We start from the raw sequence: 24,804 nt of genomic DNA on the forward strand, positions 1-24,804 counted from the left end.
ATGCCAACCCCGTAGCGAAACGGGAAAAGGGCGAAGAAGGTTACATTCCATTGTTGTTAAAGAATATCTACTTATACCCTCCTCGTTTTCTGTCCTTATGTGAAGGTTCTTCTCAACAACTGCTGTAGAGATTTTGGTACGTTTTCCACTAGTAGACAAAAATCCCAGAGAAAGGTTTGTGTATATAACTTGTTACTGCTACGCCTAGACAAGTCGTCCGGTCATAGATATCTATTGTCATGGTCAAAACCAAACTGCTTTGAACTTCTGCAACAGTTCAATAATATTATGTTCTTAAGGTTTATAATTTATATAAAAAACAGCTACCACCCACATGTATGATTTAAAAAGGTTTATTATCTTCAGACCATGACCGGTTTCGGATTTTTCTTTACAAATCCATCTTCGGATGGCAGTTACAAGCATTCTTAGTTGGACCTAATTTTGTTTGTGTTATTCGTTTGCTGCACTGGGAAAGAAAAGAAATATTTTTGTTGTCATATCGGTAATGGTATTTTAACGAAAGATTTACTTCTTTTACAAAATCTAATTGCTCATGAAATGGTTTTTATAAACATTAGTAAACTTGCAGGTTAGTGTACTTACGAGCTGTGTAGTTCTGCCTGACGAAATATTCGTGCGTTTATATTTTCGAACGCAAGCTTAATACACTTTTCAATATGCACTATGTGAGTGCTATTCCAGTCAATGGACGTCACTTTCAACCTCATCATCTTAATTACACACGCAGGACACACGAATAACATTTACAAAACGTGGCCCAGCTTCACATTACAAACGAGAACAATATTTGCAAAGAGCTTACAGTCATAACGATGTTAACTTACAGATGCTGTATAGTCGATATGGGTACAGTAAAATATCTCTTTGCTATTGTATGAAATTAATCTAAAACGGAATAAATAAAATTACATACATATAAGATTACAAACATTATATGTAGTACAGAATTACTGTGTGTTACTAATTAGTTGTTACAATAGTAGGAGATAAATTCTAATATATGACATAATAAGCAATGCACATGTTTTCATTATGCAATTTTTCAATGACATATAAGCAGTTTTTGGGGCCTGTATACTGAATGTTTTTGATGGAATCTTAGGCTTAAGTTATTTTAAAAAAGTAAAAGCTTCTTCAAAGTTATTTAGGAAGGGGGTGTTAACTGACTCTGTCTGTTCATTCAAAATGAGATCAGGGAACCTGTTTTTATGTGTATGAATCTCAATCTCCTCTAGGAGATTCAGTGTGAAACCTTTGTCTTTGAGGTGTAATATCTGCAGGTTGTTTTCTGTATTCTCAACTGTATGATTGTTTTCTGCAAGATGGGTGGCAAAAGCAGATTTGCTTAGGTTTTTCAGACGTAGGGCATCAAGGTGTTCCTTGAATCTTGTTTCAAAAGCTCTACCTGTTTGGCCAATGTAGAATTTAGGACAGTTGTTGCACTTGAGTTTATAAATTCCAGATCTTTTATCGGGTATGCTGTTGTGTGGGAGTGAGTGTATGACTCGTTGTTGGAGTTTGTTATTGGTAGAGAAACTGATTTTGACATTCTTCTTCTTGAATAAGTTGGAAATTTTATATGAAAGTGGGCCTATATATGGTAGGGCTACATATTTTACTGATTTTTTTGTCTTTCATAGTTATTGTGGCTGTTGCTTGTTGCAAAGACTTATTGCTAGCAATTTTTTCTTTTGTTTTTTGAGAGAGTGTGTCTATGATTGAAGCATCATAGCCATTATTTTGGGCAATTGATTTGATTATGCTGATTTCTTTGTGCTGTTCAGTGGAGGTGAGGGGGACTTTATGCATACGATGTAGCATTGACCGGAAATTAGCCATCTTATGTTGGTTCGGGTGGCAGGATGTGTTACTGATGGTAACATCTGTGGTTGTTGGTTTTCGAAAGATACCAAAATGGTGTTTGTTATTTATGTTTGACATTTTGAGATCCAGAAAATTGATGCTATTATTTATTTCATGCTCCACTGTGAATTTGATGTTGTTGTGTAATTTGCTCAGATCTTCAGCTAAGGCATTAATTTCGCTGCTGTTACCATCAAAAAGTAATAGACTGTCATCTACGTATCTCTTGTAGTAAATTATTTTACTGTTCATTTGTCGACTTTCGACAAAATAGCATATTATGTTCTACTGTTCTGCAACAGGTATAAGGTGGTGGCAATTTTGCTATCACTTCTGCTGTCTTTCTATTAGAAGCGTGTAATTTCCGCTCTGTTTTCGTCGTTTGAAACAATTTTCTCTTCAAGGAATACACTCAATGATGATGATGTTTGGTTTGGGGGGCGCTCAACTGCGCGGTCATCAGCGCACGCACAAATTCGCAATTTTTTATACAATTTTTTTTCGCAGTCTAGTCTAGCCACTGTCACGAATGATGATGATGAAATGATGAGGACAACACAAACACCTAGTTCCCGGGCAGGGACAATCCCCAGCCCGCCCGGAAATCGAACCCGCGACCCCGTGATACAGAGGCAGCAACGCTAGCCACTAGACCACTAACTGCGGACAAGGAATACACTTCCAGTTTTTTCCTGCGCCCACTCAGTTTGTCATTGAAACCAATATTGCTGTTCTGTTCGAGTACGGGGTATCCCAGATTGGTTATTCCAGTGCCGTAGCACGTCCTAACACGATACTCCATTTGTAACGTCCGACACTTTCATTTACCAATGTTTTATTACCATCGACGCTTACAAAATACCTCAATTTGTAATTTAGCCATTGATGTTTGATTATCGATGTTGAAGCCTTTGAAACATCGTAATCTTAATTTTAAAGACAAAATTTCGATCTTCGATTATGGCAAAAAAAAAAGAAAAAAACGGGCTACTTGTTACCTTTGTCAGTATTATTTTTTTCATTTAAACGAATCATTCTGTGCTTAGAGAAGTATGTTGTAAGCAGTAAAGTAATGTCGTTAAGTATTATATTGAATATCAGTATATCTAGCGTTCAACCATTACAGACAGTAACATCATAAAAAAAAGTTCTTACTAGCAACTGAACAGAAACGAGCAGAAATGAGAAAGCGCTTATTACCAACTGAACATGTTAACGTATTTTGTAAACGCTTTGTGTATGCCAGGACGTCGTTATTTTTTGATGCTTTATTCAGATTTATACAGTTAGGCGACGAACTTATTTTGGCTGGATTGCCATTTTCAAGCGATCTGCAGTTACTCGCAGCTGTTACTGTATACAATTTTTAGGTTATATTTGACTGGTTTTGTAACAGTGTGTTGAATACCTACTTCCACATCTCATCGTTGACGTCGCAGCTATCAAATACTTACGCGTATTTTATTTGTAGCACGGAAGGAGTTGTTATGGCTTATATAAATTTTTTCCCAACAGTACATGTTATTCTTAAGTAATTTTTGTTGAAATTTTCGTTTCCTATGAATTTGACAGATTCACGTGACAGACATGAACGGTGTTTTATGGTTTCATATTTATCTTATTCGTTAATGGAACTGTATGTTGGTTACAGTTCCTTTCTATAGCTTTGTGTGTGTAGTCTTTGCATATGATGTTATCCATTACTGTGTTCGAAAATATCGACCTTCGACTATCTCAAAAAGAATAAGAAGCTACTTGCTACCTTTGTCATTAATATTTTTGTCACATAAACGAATCTTTCACTGCGTAGAGAAGTAGAATGTTAACATCTCATCCATTTCAACGTTACTTGAGCCTCCATTCAAGAACATACACTTTCGGGGTGGTTTAACATGTTCGAAGGCAATCAAAACAATGAACGGTTTGTTTGAAGCTGTTGAAACGACAGGCAGTGAGGATGGGTAGTACACTGATGCATTACGATACAGCACAAGAAAAGAATAATTTACAAACTGAAACGGAAACGGACCTACCATGACAGTTCAATTATAATCTGAAAAGTCGCCTTTTACATTTTAAACAAAGTCCACCAAAACAATGGCGTCACATCAACGGAGCTACATGTCCAGTGTTACAAAAAAAGTAGCACGTCAGTATTTCAGTTGTACAGTAACCTCATCAGCTACCGAAAGATTCTCTTAAGCAGTACATGCGCTCTATCAACTATGCAGTAGATGATGGAGGGGGGGGGGGACAAGGTGATAGAGGGGGGGGGGTGAGAGGGACACGAGGATATGGAAAGAGAGGGGGGGAGGAGAAAATGGATAGAGAAAGGTTGAAGAGATGATGGACAGAGAGAGGGGGCAGAAAGAAACCTAGGGGTGGGAGTGGGGGGTGGGAAGATGGACAGAGAGAGAGGAGCGGAGATTAGGATGTATATCCACTTCCCATACATATTGGATACGTGGGCTTTCTCTTTTCTTTCTTTTCCATTTAAACAGACTGAGCCACAAAAAGGACAGACAGGTACAGGTAGTTTATTAGTAAATATGTTAGATGTATTTGTATGCGTTTCTTTTTACGCTACTCTATAAATTCATGGTTTAGACGTCGATGGTTTAGACATCGATGGTTTTCCAAGATCTCACATCTCTGCTTCCAATTCTCCTGAATGTGACTAACTTGGTATCAAACGTTTGTTTGCTAGAGAATGGGTATGTAAACTGAAAGCTGGTTGGGATCATAACCGTTTCGTTACAGAAAGCTTATAAATGTGTATTATATTTTGGAGTACGAAATTATTCTGTTAGGAGTGTAACTAAGCTGCCATTAACATCGTGTGATTAATTAGTGCAGGCTTCTCACAGTCAGTGAAGGTCCCTGTTGACGCCGCAGCTAAGCATGCAGTGGAGGAATGCGCGAGCGCGGCCCTGGCCGCCCTGCGCCCGGGGCTCCTTTGTGTGGGAGCTCTCCCACTGGGTCAAGGCCGCGACCGTCACCACGCGCGCTCAGCCCGCTGGCCAGAAGACTTCGTTATCTGCGTGTTCCGGGGTCCGCAACAAACCAGTCGGATCCAGGATTTTGGTCTGGTTTGGGGCTGAGCTCATAGAAATGTTGCCGGCCGCGGTGGTCTCGCGGTTCTAGGCGCGCAGTCCGGAACCGTGCGACTGCTACGGTCGCAGGTTCGAATCCTGCCTCGGGCATGGATGTGTGTGGTGTCCTTAGGTTAGATAGGTTTAAGTAGTTCTAAGTTGTAGGGGACTGATGACCACAGCTGTTAAGTCCCATAGTGCTCAGAGCCATTTGAACCATAGAAATTTTGTGCCGTCATGCCGTCTCCAAATTCTCTAGAGTAACGAAGGTGTTTCCGTAATCTATAATACATAAACTATTATTATAAAACTGTGTTGCAATATATATATATATATATATATATATATATATATATATATATATATATATATGAGATTAGGAAGAGACAGGTGTAGTTTTAGGGTGGAGGATGCTGCAGCACAACCCTTCCCCTCCCCCTCCCTGGATTCGCCTATGTAATGAACATACTCAACTTACGATATTTAAAAATAGTGTCATGTATCTGTGTCACATGGAAGTGTAGTCCAGCATTCAGTAAAAATTACTTGGCTTGCCATAATAAGATGTAACTTACTTTTTTTTATGTTCTCCCGTATTAGTTGTTATTGACAGTTTAACAGTTGAGCTATTACCAAACACGTGAACTAAGAATAAGCGTGTTCCATCAGGACTAAGCTACGTGAAAACGCTCAGTCTCCTATGTAGGAACCACCTGTTGATATTTTCAAGATTCGTGACTAATAATCAGAGGTGCAAATATGATATATAAAACATACAAGACGTGAATCTTTCACTCAGTTTTGTTGTGACACAACTTCGTACAGTTGATAATGACGTAAGGACTGAACTATTGCTCACAACAAATTTAACAATATAAAATCTGACAACTGTGAAAAAAATGTTATCTTTCAGAAACCTTTTATAGGTAGGGGATCCACGCACGAAAAAAGGTCTTTTTACTATTATTACACGCTTCTGCTCAACGATCACTATATTTCTCAATGAATAGTTGTCCCAATCAATATATGACTCCATAAGACAGTCTATGAAAAGACGAACAGTATGTCACCTCCAAAGTCCGTTACCCACCCATTAGACAACAGTTACTGAGCTAAGAGGTGTAAGTGGTTTTCAGTTCAGGTTGTTACCAATACAACACCCACGAATTTAGCCAAAGAGAAAGATTTAAAGTAAGGCATGATTAAAGAACAGCGAGACTAGATAACAGGCAGAATTTGTAAGAAACAGCATCAGAAATAACGTGCGTACTCACAGGAAAGATTTATAGGTTATAATGTCATCTTGTACAAAATTGTCAGAAGAATATGCCACGTCCGTGTTAGAAGTAGTGTTTCTCTCTCTCTCTCTCTCTCTCTCTCTCTCTCTCTCACACACACACACACACACACAGTGCTCCGGCGGTGCAGTGTGTCCTTTGGTTGTCAGGGAAATGTCACATTTGCAAGTCGGTCAGCAATTCTGTATGCCTGGCGTTGGTTTACTCTTTGACGCCAGGTTATAGGCATCGACGTCTCTGGTTGTGTATGCAAAGGACATATTCGACAACTGTCTGAAGAGAGTCGGTGGTATTAGGCGACGAGAATCATTTCTGTTGGGGGCCAAGTTGCCAAGTTACAGTCGTACCTGCGTCTGTGGCCTATTGGCACCTATCATTCGGAAAATGGCGAACCACATCGGCATTTCCTAGATTCATCCCTATTGCCTCTTCTATTCATATGGGGTACAACGAAGAGCGCGAGAGGTTATCCAAAGTCTAATGTGGAGGAGGGGACTAGGGGCTAATTGTGTTAATTTCTCGGTGATTGACAAAGTAGTTCTGGTATTTCACAAAAGATGACTCTGGTTACACTTGTTACTAATAAATATTTACTAGATGTTCTAGCATTCTTCAGACTGAAATCGAATTGTTATGTCTCTGTGTGTTTGATAGAGCGCTGGGAGTACTTTTTTCCTGAATGGGGAGGGAAGGGGGAAAGGGTGTCTGCCTCTCCTGCTCTTCACTGTGTGCACTCTTGGACTACTGCTCTGTACCGGCCGGGTGGCCGAGCGGTTCTAGGCGCTACAGTCTGGAACCGCACAACCGCTACGGTGGCAGGTTCGAATCCTGCCTCGGGCATGGATGTGTGTGATGTCCTTAGGTTAGTTAGGTTTAAGTAGTTCTAAGTTATAGGGGACTGATGACCTCAGAAGTTAAGTCCCATAGTGCTCAGAGCCATTTGAACTATACTGCTCTGTGAGACCATGTATTCCAATACCTTAAGGCCGACGGTCCATCTTAAAAAATGGTATAGGGCTCCCGCTGTGAACCTTTAGGTATCTGGGCCTCGGCTCAGTCCGAGGCACATCGAACAGGCTTGGTTGACATCTGACACTCAGACTGCCCATTGGAAAGACTACATACACATGTACAACGGACCTGGAATTTTGTGCCCCTTATATTATTCCTGGCTGCGCCGATAGGTAGTTCTCTTGGTCGCCAAAGTCGATTTCTGTCATCTAGTGGAAGGGTGCTTTGTTCGGCCCAGACCTGATTGGTCGGTCTTTCTATAATCCTTCTAAATTGCGTTGTGGTCGGTGCCCACAAGACAAGCTTAAGGGCTAGTGACTTTCCCATAAAAGCAGGTGTTTTCCAGCACATGTTGCAAATAAACCAGTGAAAAGTCCTGTCAGAAAGCAGCACTTTACAGGGGAGTGCTTTTAGCAGGAGCAGGAAGTGATCAATGAAAATTCCTGTCTTCTGATCGTTTGGCCGGTTAGCTGAAGGGCTTGAATGTAGACTGTGTTACTCCTAATTTGTGGCGTTAGACTGGAATGTTTACCATTTGCACATACAAGCGTGAGTACACCTCATGCCAATTTGACGTTTGTTGCATTTGCCTTCATACTTCACGGTGGTATCGGTCCTGATACTTTTGAACCAATTTTATTGAGGTATCTATACAATTTTATATATTGGTGTCGATACCAAATGTCACATCGAATCTGGTATTGGAACATACCTATTTACAGGTAATGTCTCTCTTGTGTTTCCTCCTTAGATTGTCATTTCTTATTGTTACTGGTCAGAACTGGGAAATGAAGTATCGTGTTTGCTGACGTTCTCTTTCACGTCGCTACCGAAAGCACAGGAAACAAAACACGGCGTCAGAGGCGTGAAGGCCGGAGAAAGGAGTGGACAGCGCCTCGTGCTTTCGTGGAGCTGCTTAGAGGTCGCTAAGTCTTGGAGCCGACTGGCGGCCGTTCCAGATGTAGAGAGTAAGATGCGATCCTACTAGGGTGGTGCAGGTGATTGAAAGTGTTTCACATTTCGGAAGGTGATTAGCATCTCTCCTGACTCTAGGAGGTACATCGTGGGCAACTTGACGGCAGAAGTGAATTTGCAGATTGTTGCAGATACAAGTTCAGGAGTTATTGACGGTTCGTCATCCAGAAAATTATCCACTATATAAAGTTTAAGTAAATTCGTAAGTGTGTTCCAGTGCGTGGGTGCGGAATTGGATGAGTCATTTCTGATTTTATCGGCAAATGTTGCGGATTGTTGCGCGAGCAAGTGATTGGTCGAAACAGGTTTCCTACCAAACAGTAGAGTGTTTAGCTAGCCAGAAATGGTGGTTAACGAAGGAGGAAAAGGAATGTTTCACCCTACCAGATGATTTTACGACATTTTGCATGGCTGATTTACTGCCTGTACGGCCTCTTAAGAGTGGCGAAACTGGTTGCCGAACTGTCGAACAGGCTCTCTTTTTTTACCAGTACCACAACCCTTCACTTTCCTCTAACATTAAGGTTATGAAATATTGCTGACTCTACACCCGTCTACAATTGTGAAAGTGTTGCCAATGCAGGATTTCGTGCATGAACTGACCTCTCGATTATGTCCCACAAATGTTCAATGGGATTCATACCGGGAGATCTGGGTGGCCAAAAACTTCGCTCGAACTGTCCAGAACTTTCTTCAAACCAATCACCAACTGCTGTGTCCCGGTGACATGGTGCATTGTCATCCATAAAAATTCCACCATTGTTTGGAAACATGAAGTTCGTGAATGGCTGCAAATGGTCTCACTTGGTTCAGTTAAACCAGAGGACCCAGTCCGTTCCATGTAAATACAGCACGCAGCATTATGAAGCCACCACGAGCTTGCACAGTGCCTTGCTGACAACCTGGGTCCATTTGCTACGTGGTATCTGCGCCACACTACCATCAGCTCTTACTAGCTGAAATCAGGACTCAGTTAACCAGGCCGCGGTTTTCCTGTCGTCTGGGGTCCAATCAATAGGTTCACTAGTCCAGGAGGGAGGCTGCAGGCACTCGCGTATGTCGTAGCCCATGAACGCCAGATTTACTGTACTGTCCTAACGGATACGTTCGTAGTACCTCCCACATTGATTCTCCCCATAGCGATTGCGGTTTGTCGTATCGCGATATTGCTGCTCGCGTTGGTCGAGATCCAATGACTGTTACCAGAATATGGAATCGGTGGGTTCAGGAGGGTAATACGGAACGCCGTGCTGGTTCCCAACGGCCTCGTATCACTAGCAGTCGAGATGACAGGCATATTATCCGCATGGCTGTAACGGATCGTGCAGCCACGTCTCGATCCCTGAGTCAACAGATGGGGACGTTTGCAAGACAACAACCATCTGCACGAACAGTTCGACGACGTTTGCAGCAGCATGGACTATCAGCTCGGAGACCATGGCTGCGGTTACCCTTGACGCTGCATCACAGACAGGAGTGCCTGCGATGGTATACTCAACGACGAACCTGGGTGCACGAATGGCAAAACGTCATTTTTTCGGATAGATCCAGGTTCTGTTTACAGCATCTTGATGGTCGCATCCGTGTTTGGCGACATGGCGGTCAACGCAAATTGGAAGCGTGTATTCGTCATCGCCATACTGGCGTATCACCCGGCGTGATGGTATGGGGTGCCTGCCATTGGTTACGCGTCTCGGTCACCTCTTGTTCGCATTGATCGCACTTTGAACAGTGGACGTTACATTTCAGATGTGTTACGACCCGTGGCTCTACCCTTCATTCGATCCCTGCGAAACCCTACATTTCAGCAGTATAATGCATGACCGCATGTTGCAGGTCCTGTACGGGCCTTTCTGGATACAGAAAATGTTGGACTGCTGCCCTGGCTAGCACATTCTCCAGATCTCTCACCAATTGAAAACGTCTGGTCAATGGTGGCATTTCTTCTTGGCGTAGCAATTTTAATGGCCAGTAGTTTATGTAGGACTGTTGCGTGTGCTATGGCACTGTTCTTCAGTGGTCACAAGCTCCTTTTCCAGTCGTATTTGGATCACATACTATGTACAGTACCACATATTAACCGGGAGTCATACATCAAATATATGTGTGCGTTATTAATTAACATTACTCCATCTGCTGATGGAAGCATAATTCTTCGAAACGCGTAGTGAGAAGTTTAATCTAATAAATGCGTCTGGTTACAACTTTCGGTATTTTAAACTATATTGGGAAGAGACAGGTAAGCAGTCCTGTTGTGTGTTGTTTAGCGCGGAGTGTGTAGGCGACCCGATGACAGCGACCCTTGAAAGCTCCCGCAGGTAAGTGCAAGGCCGTGCGGGCGCCGCAGCGCGCCGCTCTCCCGGTTTCTCCGCGGTCCCAGCTGCTGCTGCTGCTGCCGTCGGCTTTGTTCGCGCCGGTCTCTCCTCTCCTCTGCTCGCCGCAGTCCGGGGAAACGCGCGTTCATTTCCATAGGAATGCGCCCTTCTCCCACGCCTCGTCCCTCTACGGTTTCTTGTGCGCGTGTCGGTGTCGCGCCAGAGGTGCTCCTGTTTTCCTTCCCTTTCATCGCAGACGCGGGAAAGCGCCTTCGGGCGTTGACCGACGACGGGCAGCCACCGTGCCGAAACCAGGAAAGTGAAGCGGCCGTCACTCGTGACGAATCGGCTGCCGGCGCCGGCCCAGCGGCCACGGCGCGCCGCCCACCCCTTTCTCCGGCCTTCACGCCTCTCACACCGTGTTTTGTTTCCTGTGCTTTCGGCAGCGACGTGAAACGGAACGTCAGCAAACAAGTACCACATTTCCCGGTTCCGAACAGTACAAATAAAATACGACAATTTAAGCAGCAAACACAAGAGAGACATTGCTTGTAAGTAATTATGTCCCTATACCAGATTCAATGCGACATTTGATGTCGATACCAATACATCAAACTGCGTAGAGACATCGATAACATCAGCTGAAAGATATCGGTATCGAGTACGAAAGCGGTAAGCAACAAACGTCAAATTGGCATGAGGTGTACTATGGACTTACACATGCAAACGATAAACATTTCAGCGCAACCACACCAATCAGGTAGGAATAACGCAATATACTTGGTGTATTAACGAAAGATCACGCGGCGGGTTTCGCATTCAGAAACTACATTTGAACGTTCTGCGTTTCAGAGAAGGTGGTGTTTTTCCTCGTGCAACAAGGAGAAATGTCAGTCACCATATGTCGGAATTCCACAGCGTGTGGTGCCTCTCCTTTCAGAAACGAATTTTTGTTATACTTAGGGACGGTTCAAAAGTCCACCTTCCTGCCTTCCGGAACCTAGATACATATAAGTTCTTAAACTGATCCATGGCGATAGCACACAGAAGGGGCCTAGATTAAATCCCCTGATAATCGTACACAATATTCGATAGCACATAACCTCTGAGAAGACTCCTTGTATCTGACCCCACACGGTTTAGAGTTCGAGTCCGCCTCGACACGACTGCTCAAAGTATAACATCTACGAAACATATAGCTGCTAAAGTACAGGCTGCAGAGGACCAGCTATTTTAAGTCCGCTAGCCGCATCGTGGACAACGTGACTCGTATATGTGAAAGACTTCTGCAACATTTTAACCGGTATTAGCAAGATGAACATCAACAAAATCAAAACGAGGATAATGTAATGTAGTCGCATTAAATCGGGTGATGCTGCGGGAATTAGATTAGGAAATGAGACGCTTAAAGTAGTAGATGAGTTTTGCTATTTGGGGAGCAAAATAACTGATGATGGACGAAGTAGAGAGGATATAAAATGTAGACTGGCAAAGGCAAGGAAAGCGTTTCTGAAGAAGAGAAATTTGTTAACGTCGAGTATAGATTTAAGTGTCAGGAAGTCATTTCTGAAAGTATTTGTATGGGGTGTAGCCATGTATGGAAGTGAAACGTGGGCGATAAATAGTTTGGACAAGAAGAGAATAGAAGCTTTCGAAATGTGGTGCTACAGAAGAATGCTGAAGATTAGATGGGTAGATCACATAACTAATGAGGAGGTATTGAATAGAAATGGGGAGAAGAGAAATTTGTGGCACAACTTGACTAGAAGAAGGGATCGCTTGGTAGAACATCTTATGAGGCATCAAGGGATCACCCATTTAATATGGAGGGCAGCGTGGAGGGTAAAAATCGTAGAGGGAGACCAAGAGATGAATTCACTAAATAGCTTCAGAAGGATGTAGGTTGCAGTAGGTACTGGGAGATGAAGAAGCTTGCACAGAATAGAGTAGCATGGAGAGCTGCATCAAACCAGTCTCTGGACTGAAGACCACAACAACAACAACAACAACAACATAGCACACATAAAATTGTAAGTACCTGTAGACCGTTGATCTCTGGACGTTAATATTTGTTCATGATAAGACGAAGCGTACTTATGAGTTAAAACAAATATGACGGGCCCTGTAGGCGATGTGTTACAAGTGGCAGGATTATGGCCTGTCTAGTCTGTAGTTTACCGTTCCACCATATTTTCACTCGCATCGGTCAAGATCACGCGACTGTTAAGCGAGTATGGAATCAATGAGTTCAGAAGGACCATATTCGACGCCATGTGGGATCACGACAGCCCGCGACTAGCCCCCGAGTGGACAGACGTATTGTTCGTTCGTTCGGCCAAACAGGATAGTGTAGCCAGGTCACGTACCTCGCGTCAGGAAATTGGCTTGTTTGCTGCAAGCAAAGTAGCCACATGGAGAGTGAGACGACGTCTGGAACACTATTGTCTGTCAACAAGGAGACCATTGTTGTGGCTTCCGTTGACGCAGAGAGGTGAGCCGACAGTGGTGTGCCCAGCGACAACCGCGGACATCTGAGTGGCACCACATCCCGTTTTGAGACCAGTCCCGGATCTGTGTACGGCATCACGAAGGACGTCCCTTTCTGTGGAGACTTTGATGAGAACGAACGTTGCGAAATTGTACACCTTGCAAGATGGTACGGTATGCTAATGGGTACCCAACGCGATCGCCTCTGTTTCGCATATCCTATTTTTTTGGGTGGGAGTCGTTAATTTTCTGACGTATTAAGACCTGTCTTCGAGATCTCCGCGACGTTAGATTTAGAAAAAATGATGAAAGGCTGCATGTTACCCGTGCTGTCCTGGTCCAACTTGATACTGAGGGCGTTCTGCTGTTACCCTGGCGAGAATGGCCTCCAGATCTTCTACCCTTTGAGAATATCTGGTCACTGCTTGCCGAAAGATTGGCACCACACCACTCGTCAGTCACTACGATTGCTGAACTCTACCATTGACATATCCATATGTGTCATCCCAGTTCAGTTATATTCTATGCCCAGCCGGTTTAAGGCCTCTACTGCTGCCAGACGTGTCAGCTCTGTGTGCTAAATTTCGCGCCCTGTAGCCTGTACACACCCAAATCACCTACATGTGTTATCATACAGTCTTCCAGCTACACTGTTGTTGTTGTTGTTGTTGTTGTTGTTGTGGCCTTCAGTCCTGAGCATGGTTTGATGCAGCTCTCCATGCTACCCTATCCTGTGCAAGTTTCTTCATCTCCCAGTACCTACTGCAACCTACATCCTTCTGAATCTGCTTAGTGTATTCATCTCTTGGTCTCCCTCTACGATTTTTACCCTCCACGATGCCCTCCAATGCTAAATTTGTGATCCCTTGATGCCTCAGAACATGTCCTACCAACCGGTCCCTTCTTCTCGTCAAGTTGTGCCACAAACTCCTCTTCTCCCCAATTCTATTCAATACCTCCTCATTAGTTATGTGATCTACCCATCTAATCTTCAGCATTCTTCTGTAGCACCGCATTTCGAAAGCTTCTATTCTCTTCCTGTCCAAACTATTTATCGTCCATGTTTCACTTCCATACATGGCTACACTCCATACAAATACTTTCAGAAACGACTTCCTGACACTTAAATCTATATTCGATGTTAACAAATTTCTCTTCTTCAGAAACACTTTCCCTGCCATGGACAGTCTACATTTATATCCTCTCTACTTCGACCGACATCAGTTATTTTGCTCCCCAAATAGCAAAACTCCTTTACTACTTTAAGTGTCTCATTTCCTAATCTAATTCCCTCAGCATCACCCGACTTCATTCGACTACATTCCATTATCCTCGTTTTGCTTTTGTTGATGACTGTATACGCACATTAAATAGAAATTCGCTACTTGCCATACTTCGCGGTGTTGCATTTATAATGGCCAATAGTGCATATTAAGCTGTTCTTCGCCATTAAAGGCTCGTTAAATATCACGGCAAAAATGGTACCCGTGCTATATTTTCGTGAACCGACTTCCGCACAAAATTCAAATATAATAACGAGGAGTTTAGGACAAATATTCCATCTGCGAAAAAAACTGGGGCATGATATAAATAATATGTTAGACATACCTGCCATAATTATAGTGCATCGTTATTAGGTTTTATGTAGAAAAAAAGCACTCATTTACAATAGACTTCATCTTGAGACAAAAAGCACTCATTTTGAGCATAACGCAAAACTTGGGAACCATGTTACCTTTGTATGAACCAACCAGATACAAAAATAAGTACTAGAACCACTTTTACAAGGTAGTGGGTATATATACCTAATGTTACTGGCATACGTTGCTGCAATGTGATACGTTAATTACTGGTTTCGCGTAGTATGTATGTACATTTTTGCTACTGCACTTGCGCTTCACCGATACTACATGCGTACTACATACATTTGAAATCTCGTTTAACTAGCTTTAATTTTCATCTCTTGCCACATGATATTTCCAATACCGATATTGCGATATTTTATACGCTGCTATGAAGTCGTTGAATACTTTTCATCGATGCCAAATCTGTTGGCATCGCAACAGTTGATACTCATACCAATAATATCGTATCGTCTCTAGCGCTAGACGCTGAAGGTGACATAAGAAATATGTATGAGGGGGAGGGAGTGACATGGCTAGGCAGGAGTATGAGATAGAGAGGGGGGGGGGGGAGAGTGGTCGGCAGCGGGAGAGAGGGAGAGGGAGAAAGGGAGCTTGACTGAGAGAGATATCCACTGTCGTGAAATACAGGGTGTTTTAAAATGAATATACGGGTTTTAAGGCTTTGTAGCACATATTACATTCAACTTACGATTATAAATAATACACCTAATGAAAGAGAAACACAGTTTCTCTTACAATTAATCAGTGTGAACACCGATCACACATGAAATCGATAGGCGAGTTGTTCTGAAACCTTGATCAATGTGTCAGGAGTAACTGTTGCAATAACACTGTTTCTAAAGTCGGATAGATCAGCTGGTATCGGAGGCACATACACATGATCGCGTCAGATCGCCTGTGAACGTGGAGGTCATGCATAAAATGTTGTGTCAAGTGGCCCTATACAACGTCTTTTAACCAGTCGCGTACTGAGTTATGCCAGTGAGGCGGCGCACCATCTTGCTCCCAAATAAAGAGGTGTTCAGCTTCTTCCCATTGAGGTACGGGCCATAACTGTAGCGCATCAAGATAAGAAACATCAGTTACACTTGATTCATCGCAAAAGAAAGACCCATAAACTTTCCGCGCGGATATTTCTTGGGGCTAAGCGTGAAAGACTCGCACTCGTTCAACACGTTTTTCAGTCACTCTTTGTCATACCATACTCTTCCCATTGCGCACAGGTATACAAACAAAACTGTTTGAGTTTCTCTTTCATTTGGTATATTATTTACAATTGTAAGTTGAACATAATAAATGTTACAATGCCTTAAAACCGCTATGTTCATTTTGAAACATCCAGTACTGACCTCCGACCTGCCGTTCGTTGTGGATTAGTGACTGGAGAAAAAGTTCGTGAACTTATATTTTTGCATCACAGACAACTGTAGGAATAGCTGAAAGGTATTACGTCACACGGAAACTGAAGAGTAGCAGAATATACTTTGAGTCGAGCCATGAGGCTTTCTAGGATACGTCCGTAAAGCTTGGCTCGTGAAACGCAATGGTCTGGTCTTTATCCTGGTGTGGCACACTGTTTTAACTGATAGTAATAAGTATCCTCACAGAAAAGAAAGAAAGATAGAGAGAGAAATTGTGATTTAACGTCCTATGACAACCATTTCGTTACAGCCCAAGCACTAATTGGGGATGGATAACGAGAGGGAGAGAGAGAGAGAGAGAAAAGGAAGTCAGCTATATCCTTATCAATAGAATTATCTCGCAATTTACCTTAAGCGGCTTGAGGAGTAAAAAAAGCTATGCAGAATGCTTAGAAAAAGTACAAGGCAGTATGTCATGCGACATACCAGCTACAAATTTAGCAGTTTGAAACCAGTCCAAGAAAGAAAAATGAAAGACAAATGTTGAAATTTGTAGCAGTAATTCTTAAGTATTCCCTTTCAAAGATGGGTAGGTAATCACAATAGAAACACAAATGTCTGTGAATTCCTAATGGACCAAACTGCTGAGGTCATCGGTTCCTAGACTTATACACTACTTAAACTAACTTATGCTAAGAACAACACAAACACCCATGCCCGAGAGAGGACTATAACTTCTGGCGGTAAGGGCCGCGCAATACGTGACATGGCGCCTCAAACTGCGCGGCCACTCCGCGCAGCAATATAGGAACACATTTAAACATCAACTGAAAGCTGCACAGTGAAGGGGAAAACATTTGGGTATGTTAGGAAACAGCAGTATCCAGTTTATATTCTGACATCACTCAGGAAACAAATCAATCTTAATTCATCTCTTATCTAACTTGTTCTTTGCCTCAAATGAGCGTATCAGGCACGTGAGAAAATGAGAGTAATTCGTTGAGGACACTTCCAACGAATACAAGATACAATGTTCGATTTCGCGATCACCAGGAGAGTTTTTAACGCCGTACATGTCTTCCACCTTTCAGTGCTTGTTATTGACCCCAGGAAGATCTGTGTGGGACGGAGGGCCGGCTGGAGTGGCCGAGCGGTTCTAGGCGCTACAGTCTGGAACCGCGCGACCGCTACGGTCGCAGGTTCGAGTCCTGCCTCGGGCATGGATGTGTATGATGTCCTTAGGTTAGTTAGGTTTAAGTAGTTCTAAGTTCTAGGGGACTGATGACCTCAGAAGTTAAGTTCCATAGTGCTCAGAGCCATTTGAACCATTCTTTTGGGACGGAGGCATGACATTAGCTTCTCTACATTCAAACTTGTGCTAGAAGCACAGGACACCAAGGGCCTAAACGCCTAAAGACGGGGATGCACAAGCATTGATGCTTCATTTAGCACTTTCAACTCAGGTAAATATCTGGGGGCCGTTGGCATCCCTTACTCGATTTACCAAGTAATGTAGGGCAGACGGTGGTAGCTTAGTGTTGCTCTTCAAACCCGAACAGACCTAGCGGTGCAGACATTATCATTGCTAACGTGGAAGTTTCCATTTATCGTACGGACAAAATATGCTTTGTGACTTAAAATGATTGCATAATCCTTGGCTATAAGTCGCCCTTGAACAGTATTAGCAAGTCAGGTACTGGTTTAACGAGTCGCATTATTACAGACCAATCTTCAAACGTATATGAGGAAATAAGGAAGTCGAAACATATGCTTCCAAGGATTTGTGGCATGCTTTCTAAGGCCGATCAGTACCAGAAGAAACTGTGAATACCCACTCATTACATTCTTGTGTTCAACGCTGGTTTTTGATGTACAGCATCTGTCCCATTAGCGGATATTAGTTTCTACATCTCTTCTCGAGCTGTGGTTATAGAAACAATTTTTTGTACATTATTAATGGGCTGTGACGTCAATCGTGCCGCATTAGTTGTATTGTTCTTTACCACAACCGTACTAATTGGGCTTGCTTTCCTTTAATATGTTGTGTCATGTATCGTGGTCGTCGTCATGTTGCCATTTTACTGACTGTCTTTGATACATATACTTCGAAAACTCCGCTCCAACAGTCTGTCCTCGTCCTAAGTGAGAGGTGTCCGGTTTGGTGTCATCTACATATGACCAATGGACTAAATAATTGATACACGCCGCCTAGAGTAGTGTCAACTATGTTTCGCCACTTCAGTAATAAACCATCTGGATCTTGTTAGAATCTTGTCAGTAAATCACAGGCAAGAACCGTTTCCGATGATATTTAAAAAATGAGTTACATCACCATCGCCAATGGAATATACACTCCTGGAAATGGAAAAAAGAACACATTGACACCGGTGCGTCAGACCCACCATACTTGCTCCGGACACTGCGAGAGGGCTGTACAAGCAATGATCACACGCACGGCACAGCGGACACACCAGGAACCGCGGTGTTGGCCGTCGAATGGCGCTAGCTGCGCAGCATTTGTGCACCGCCGCCGTCAGTGTCAGCCAGTTTGCCGTGGCATATGGAGCTCCATCGCAGTCTTTAACACTGGTAGCATGCCGCGACAGCGTGGACGTGAACCGTATGTGCAGTTGACGGACTTTGAGCGAGGGCGTATAGTGGGCATGCGGGAGGCCGGGTGGACGTACCGCCGAATTGCTCAACACGTGGGGCGTGAGGTCTCCACAGTACATCGATGTTGTCGCCAGTGGTCGGCGGAAGGTGCACGTGCCCGTCGACCTGGGACCGGACCGCAGCGACGCACGGATGCACGCCAAGACCGTAGGATCCTACGCAGTGCCGTAGGGGACCGCACCGCCACTTCCCAGCAAATTAGGGACACTGTTGCTCCTGGGGTATCGGCGAGGACCATTCGCAACCGTCTCCATGAAGCTGGGCTACGGTCCCGCACACCGTTAGGCCGTCTTCCGCTCACACCCCAACATCGTGCAGCCCGCCTCCAGTGGTGTCGCGACGGGCGTGAATGGAGGGACGAATGGAGACGTGTCGTCTTCAGCGATGAGAGTCGCTTCTGCCTTGGTGCCAATGATGGTCGTATGCGTGTTTGGCGCCGTGCAGGTGAGCGCCACAATCAGGACTGCATACGACCGAGGCACACAGGGCCAACACCCGGCATCATGGTGTGGGGAGCGATCTCCTACACAGGCCGTACACCACTGGTGATCGTCGAGGGGACACTGAATAGTGCACGGTACATCCAAACCGTCATCGAACCCATCGTTCTACCATTCCTAGACCGGCAAGGGAACTTGCTGTTCCAACAGGACAATGCACGTCCGCATGTATCCCGTGCCACCCAACGTGCCCTAGAAGGTGTAAGTCAACTACCCTGGCCAGCAAGATCTCCGGATCTGTCCCCCATTGAGCATGTTTGGGACTGGATGAAGCGTCGTCTCACGCGGTCTGCACGTCCAGCACGAACGCTGGTCCAACTGAGGCGCCAGGTGGAAATGGCATGGCAAGCCGTTCCACAGGACTACATCCAGCATCTCTACGATCGTCTCCATGGGAGAATAGCAGCCTGCATTGCTGCGAAAGGTGGATATACACTGTACTAGTGCCGACATTGTGCATGCTCTGTTGCCTGTGTCTATGTGCCTGTGGTTCTGTCAGTGTGATCATGTGATGTATCTGACCCCAGGAATGTGTCAATAAAGTTTCCCCTTCCTGGGACAATGAATTCACGGTGTTCTTATTTCAGTTTCCAGGAGTGTATTTCTAGCTGTCTGAATCTTCACGTTAGCTTAAAACTGACATGCACTACGTCAGATCATTAACTGCTCACCAGTAACACAATGTGCCAAATAGCCGGCCGAAGTGGCCGTGCGGTTAAAGGCGCTGCAGTCTGGAACCGCAAGACCGCTACGGTCGCAGGTTCGAATCCTGCCTCGGGCATGGATGTTTGTGATGTCCTTAGGTTAGTTAGATTTAACTAGTTCTAAGTTCTAGGGGACTAATGACCTCAGAAGTTGAGTCCCATAGTGCTCAGAGCCATTTGAACACAATGTGCCAAATTCCATTTGCCTTTTCTTTCGGCAGGCTAAACTTACGAGCGCGTGCTCTTATCTGACGGGGAACCGGGGTACGCTGGCATTGAAAGCGTGTCCACTGTTGTGTCCTCTCAACAGCAAACAAAACACGCAAAAATTATCCCTGATCAACTCAGAAATTTTGCCGGTGTATTTTTTAAAAAGACAGCTACGCTGAAAAATAGCTGCAGATGCTGTTTTATTCTGTCTTTTCTAAAACATTTAAATATGTCTCCCACTAGAAATAAATGAATTTACGTTTCTAAGCGTCCCTGTAGGTTAAGTTGATGTTCACGTGCCATTGTCCCGAGAAACACACACCAGTCTGAAAAGCTAGCTAAGGTAATTGTTAGCTAAGTCACTCTGGATATTAAGTACAGAGTGATTCATAAAGTAAGAACGGATTTAACAGGTTTATTACAAACTATGAAAAATAGAAACGCATTGCGCATATCACTCGATAGAAGGAAGTTTCAGGATTTATGTTCGCACTCAACATGAGCACCATGAAATGCTCGAGAAACTTCGAAACGGCTGTCCATTTCATTTCACACATAAATCAATGAGTCATTGTTTATTGAATCGATAGTTGCAATAATTTGTTTACTCAACTCTAGATGAGTAACTGCCATAGTTGGGACGAAAGACTCTGTCTTTTATCTACGTCCCCACATAAAAAAATCGTAAAGTGTGAGGTCTGGTGAACTGGGTGGCCAAAAGCAATGAACAAGATCTTGTTGTCCATATCATCCAATCCGACGTTGTGGGGACGGCGTTGTTTAGATAACGTCGCACCCCAAGGTGAAAGTGAGGCCAGGTGGCGTCATGCATAAAAATCATATCACTGGAATCTTCGTGCAGTTGAGGAAACATCCAGTTTTGAACCATGTCCAGGTATGACATCACTGTCACAGTTTCTTCCGCAAAAAGGGAAGGCCCATAAACTTTGCGAACAGAAACGACACAAAATATTCATTTTCGTTGAGTGTCTTTCATGTTCGACGACGACGACAGGATTTGGTGATCCCAAATTTTAAATTATGGCAGTTTACTTTACCCGATACCGTAGAACTGAAAGCAAAATTCTTACTGTTTGTTGTGGTCGTCGGGATACTACTGCTGCAGTACCTGCAACTTGCGTTTCAGAACACGCCACATTGTTATTCGAGGAAGTTGAAGATCGTGGCGTGCCCGTCTTGTAGACTTCCGAGGGCTCCCTGTGAACTCATCTCGGATACATCCGACGTTAACATTCAGACGTGCGTGGCCGACCGGCGCTCTTTCCTTTGAATATGCAAGCAGCTTACAATAATTTTGTATGACACTCATATATCTGCTTGTGCAGAGGCGGGTTCTTGCTAAATCGACGTTGGAATGCACGTTGTTGTTGAACAATGGACTGATTTCGCTTGTAATTCCAACACACAAAATGATTTCTCTTGTGGTGTAGCCGCTTGTTGCTACAAATAAATAACAGCGCAGCAGTGCCAAAACGTTGAACCTTCTTCTATCCAGTAATATGCGCAGTTTTGTTCCTACCTTTTACACAGGGTCATTCTAAAGGATGGACCCATTTTAAAAAATTTATATGTATTCAAGTACAAATCCAAAACGAACAAGCTTTATACCAATGAAAAGAGGAAGTTTCAAAGTTTTTGGCGGGCGGGCGGTGATGGTTTCAGAAGCGGCCGGTAGAGTTCGCGCGGCAATAGGGCCGTCATTCCGTTTCACTATCAGTATCAGTTCTGAGTGAGATGGCGATTGTGGTGTACAAGGTTTTCAGCGTTCTGGAGGTCGCGAAAAGTGAGTCGCAAATTGCAGTGCAGCGGGCATTTCGTACCAAATTCGGTATTCAACCACCAACCCGCAAAAGCATTAGCCGTTGGTTTAAGCAATTAAACAGACTGTGAGTGTGTGCTAAGGAAAAAGCATAGGCCGATCACATGTGTGAGAGAATGATGTCCGACGTAAGTCTACCAATAGAGCCAGTCGAGAGCTTGAAATACCCCAGCCAACTGTATGGAAAGTTCTGAGGCGGCGTTTGCTGTACAAGCCCTACCGATTACAACTTGTGCAGGCTCTCAACCCCAATCACAAAGAGAAGCGTCTCGCATTTTGTGGTTATGTGCTAGCAAAGATGGAGGATGACGCATTTCTACAGGGTATAATTTTTAGCTATGACAGAATGTTCGCATATGGCGTTTGCAAAATCCACATTCACCACTGCAACACGAAAGAGACTCACGGAAGATCGCGTTCTGTGCCATATCCCATACAAAGGTTTATGGACCATTTTTCTTTGCGGAAAGAAATGTAACGGGAATTATGTACCTGGAGATGTTGGAACAATGGCTGTTACCTCAAGTCTCACAGAACATCATTTTCTAACAGGATGGAGCCCCGCCCCACTGGCAGCGTTATGTACGAGGCTTTTCGAATGACTCCCTTACTCAGCGCCGAATCGGTCGCAGAGGATTTGAGGACCTGGCTCTGCACTTCTGGCCACCGAGATCTCCTGATCTCAGACTCTGCGACTGTTTCTTATCAGGTAAGAGAAGGAAGCGTTTTACGTCCCGCCTCTGCCAACCACTCTGAACGATCTGCGGAGCCACATCGCTGCTGCCGTGCACTCAGTAACAGCAGATACGCTTTCGCGTGTGTGGAACGACTTTAGCTTCAGCACCCATGTTTGCCGTGCAGGCAACGGTGGCTACATTGAACATTTATAACATTTATCACACTCATAATTAGTAAAAACTAATTAATTACAAATTATTAAATTTATGAAACTGATACCAAACATTATGAAAAAAACTTGAAACTTCCTCTTTTCATTGACGTAAAGCTTTTTCATTTTGGATTTGTACTTGAATAAATACGAATTATTGAAAATGGGTCCATCATTTAGAATAATCCAGTACTTTGCAATAAATGAAATCTGTTCTTTCTTTTTGACTCCTCTCGTACTAATGATTCTCTTGGCGCACGATTAAAATATCAAATGATCGAGTTACTGTTTGTGTTAAAATCATTTTCGCCATTAAATGATTGTATTCTTCATCCAGAGCTTTAAACGGAGTGAGGAGGCGCAGTGGTTCGCACAATGAGGAGCGGGATTTCCGCGGTTTTCCTAAACCAGGTAAGGTGATTCCATCGGTGGTTCCCTTGAAATGCGTATCAAATTCGAGATTGTGCTCTGTCTGACATGACATTAAATACGCGTGAAGAACAAAAGCTTTGACAGCATGAGTAAAGGAGGACTACTGGCCATGTATCTGCCTACATGAAATACATGATGAAAAAATTGTACATTATAGGTGATTCGTCAAACTGGAATTAAGTGATTAAAATAAATTAATTTATATGCGTTAAACAGATTTCTGTGAAGATGCTTATCCAGGTTCGCAGCCCATGAGTTGAATTCTGTGGTGGTAACCGTCCGTCGAAATACTACGCTAAGAAGCTTGAATATAAATAATGATTGGGTAACTGAATAAAAACATGAGAAATGAGGTGAACCGACGTTGATTAGAGGGTCTATAAGCGGAAACGAGTAAACTAGAAGAAATTTAGAAGCTAAAGATGCAGAGGAAACGGGACCTGAGCGAACCAAGCTCCCGGCAGAAATGCTAATATCGCCTTATTTGCCACATGAGTAAAGGCGCACAGTTTCGTGTATGACGATTGTCACAATCAGAAATGAACGCTGGTCGTCTCTGACTCACATTTACCCAGCGACAACATGGGTTCGGGCCCATTGCGCTCAGTTCTAAGTAGCATTAATATTCCAATAAAATGTATGCTATGAAAAACATTTCCTTTGAAGAATATATACATTATTATTTTATTACTTTAATAAAATCGCAATTCATGTTATTAGACTTCTCGTTCCTAATATCGGGTAAGACCCTTTTCTCTTTGTACAGGGTTGTCAGAAACAGTCCGGTTTGAGGAAACCAAACGAAAAACATGTTTGGCGACACTGTTCCTGGCAGGCTACTGAAATTGGCGCACGCCGCGACTTGATTGGCTAGTATCAATGCTAAATGACTCGGAAACGGCGCAACCTAAGCATCGATTTTTTGTTCTTAACAATTATTTCTTAGCACAACCTCCCCTGAGACACACTCACAAACTTTAGAGGCTCTTTCTGAATACCCTGTAGACGACAAAATGGTTGTTATGAAAGACATGGGACGTAATCCAAGCGATATAGCCAACAGGTTAGTAATATCAGCAGGTGACTTTCAGAGAACAGATTAACTCTTAATTGCAGTAAAACGCAACATATACAGTTCCTGACATGAAAGTCCTATAAAAGAGAAATATTACTGTGTCAGCGTGGTCAGTCAGCCAGCGAAGTCAACCATTTTAAATTCTTGGGACTGAGGGTAGATGAAAAGCTTTCTTGGAAGCGTCATGTTCGTGATCGTGATCAAATATTCTCAATGTCGATGACATCTCGAATTTAATCCTTCCTGAAACAGCAGTCTAAAGAGCGGATTTCTTCGTTAATACTGTAGCTTACTCGACCACCCTTTTCGTATAAAAAATCTTTATTTCCCGTGACGAGAAAGAACTTTCCGCTGCATGGTAATATGCGTTGTAACGAAACTTCGCGATAGATATTGGGTGAGCATCAGT

Source organism: Schistocerca nitens, chromosome 1 (genome assembly GCF_023898315.1).
Source record: "Schistocerca nitens isolate TAMUIC-IGC-003100 chromosome 1, iqSchNite1.1, whole genome shotgun sequence".
Lineage (NCBI taxonomy): Eukaryota > Metazoa > Arthropoda > Insecta > Orthoptera > Acrididae > Schistocerca > Schistocerca nitens.